Source organism: Ascaphus truei, unplaced genomic scaffold (assembly GCF_040206685.1).
Source record: "Ascaphus truei isolate aAscTru1 unplaced genomic scaffold, aAscTru1.hap1 HAP1_SCAFFOLD_881, whole genome shotgun sequence".
In the NCBI taxonomy this organism is placed as follows: Eukaryota; Metazoa; Chordata; class Amphibia; order Anura; family Ascaphidae; genus Ascaphus; species Ascaphus truei.
The window spans coordinates 5,083-7,623 of record NW_027457220.1 but is presented as its reverse complement, the minus strand read 5'-3'; positions in this window follow the sequence as shown (position 1 = coordinate 7,623).

Genomic DNA, 2,541 nt, shown 5'->3' with positions numbered 1-2,541 from the left:
AGAGACAGACGGGGGGGAGACAGACGGAGGGGGAGACAGACGGAGGGGGAGACAGACGGAGGGGGAGACAGACGGAGGGGGAGACAGACGAGGGGGAGACAGATGGGGGGGGAGACAGACGAGGAGGGGGAGACAGACGGGGAGGGGGAGACAGACGGGGAGGGGGAGACAGACGGGGAGGAGACAGACGGGGGGGGGGGAGACAGACGGGGGGGAGACAGACGGGGGGAGACAGACGGGGGGAGACAGACGGGGGGAGACAGACGGGGGGAGACAGACGGGGGTGGAGACAGACAGGGGGGGGGAGACAGACGGGGGGGGAGACAGACGGGGGGGGGGGACAGACGAGGGGAGACAGACGGGGGGAGACAGACGGGGGAGACAGACGGAGGGGAGACAGACGGGGGGGAGACAGACGGGGGGGGGGGGGAGACAGACGGGGGGGGGAGACAGACGGGGGGGAGACAAGACGGGGGGGAGACAGACGGGGGGGAGACAAGACGGGGGGGGGGAGACAAGACGGGGGGGGAGACAAGACGGGGGGGAGACAAGACGGGGGGGAGACAGACGGGGGGGAGACAGACGGAGGGGGAGACAAGACGGAGGGGGAGACAAGGGGGGGGGAGAGAGACAGGGGGGGGAGAGAGACAGGGGGGGGAGAGAGACAGGGGGGGAGACAGACAGGGGGGGAGACAGACAGGGGGGAGACAGAGGGGGGGGAGACAGACAGGGGGGGAGACAGACGGGGGGGAGACAGACGGGGGGGAGACAGACGGGGGGGAGACAGACGGGGGGGAGACAGACGGGGGGGGAGACAGACGTGGGGGGAGACAGACGGGGGGAGACAGACAGGAGGAGAGAGCGGTGCAGAGAGACAGACAGACGGGAGGAGAGAGCGGTGCAGAGAGACAGACAGACGGGAGGAGAGAGCGGTGCAGAGACGGGAGTAGAGAGCGGTGCAGAGAAAGGCAGAGACGGGAGTAGAGAGCGGTGCAGAGACGGGTGGAGGGAGTGGTGCAGAGAGAGGCAGAGACGGGAGTAGAGAGCGGTGCAGAGACGGGAGGAGAGAGCGGTGCAAAGAGACACAGACGGGAGGAGAGAGCGGGGCAGAGAGAGGCAGAGACGGGAGTAGAGAGCGGTGCAGAGAGACACAGACGGGTGGAGAGTGCGGGGCAGAGACGGGAGTAGAGGGCGGTGCAGAGACGGGAGGAGAGAGCGGTGCAAAGAGACACAGACGGGAGGAGATAGCGGGGCAGAGAGAGGCAGAGACGGGAGTAGAGAGCGGTGCAGAGAGACACAGACGGGTGGAGAGTGCGGGGCAGAGACGGGAGTAGAGGGCGGTGCAGAGACACAGACGAGAGTAGAGAGCGGTGCAGAGACACAGACGAGAGTAGAGAGCGGTGCAGAGACGGGAGGAGAGAGCGGTGCAGAGACACAGACGGGAGTAGAGAGCGGTGCAGAGACGGGAGGAGAGAGTGGTGCAGAGACACAGACGGGAGGAGAGAGCGGTGCAGAGATGGGAGGAGAGAGCGGTGCAGAGACGGGAGGAGAGAGTGGTGCAGAGACACAGACGGGAGTAGAGAGCGGTGCAGAGACGGAAGGAGAGAGAGGTGCAGAGACGGGAGGAGAGAGCGGTGCAGAGACGGGAGTAGAGAGCGGTGCAGAGAGACAGACGGGAGGAGAGAGCGGTGCAGAGACGGGTGGAGAGAGCGGTGCAGAGACGGGAGTAGAGAGCGGTGCAGAGAGACAGACGGGAGGAGAGAGCGGTGCAGAGACGGGTGGAGAGAGCGGTGCAGAGACGGGAGTAGAGAGCGGTGCAGAGAGATTGACGGGAGGAGAGAGCGGTGCAGAGAGAGGCAGAGACAGACGGGAGTAGAGAGCGGTGCAGAGACGGGTGGAGAGAGTGGTGCAGAGAGACAGACGGGAGTAGAGAGCGGTGCAGAGACGGGTGGAGAGAGTGGTGCAGAGACACAGACGGGTGGAGAGAGCGGGGCAGAGACACAGACGGGTGGAGAGAGCGGGGCAGAGACGGGTGGAGAGAGTGGTGCAGAGAGACGGGTGGAGAGAGCGGTGCAGAGAGAGGCAGAGACGGGAGTAGAGAGCGGTGCAGAGAGACACAGACAGGAGTAGAGAGCGGTGCAGAGAGACACAGACGGGAGTAGAGAGCGGTGCAGAGAGACAGACGGGAGGAGAGAGCGGTGCAGAGACGGGAGTAGAGAGCGGTGCAGAGAGAGGCAGAGACGGGAGTAGAGAGCGGTGCAGAGAGAGGCAGAGACGGGAGGAGAGAGCGGTGCAGAGAGACAGACGGGAGTAGAGAGCGGTGCAGAGACGGGTGGAGAGAGCGGTGCAGAGACGGGTGGAGAGAGCGGTGCAGAGAGAGGCAGAGACGGGAGGAGAGAGCGGTGCAGAGAGAGACAGACGGGAGTAGAGAGCGGTGCAGAGAGACACAGACGGGAGTAGAGAGCGGTGCAGAGACGGGTGGAGAGAGTGGTGCAGAGAGAGGCAGAGACGGGAGGAGAGAGCGGTGCAGAGACGGGAGTA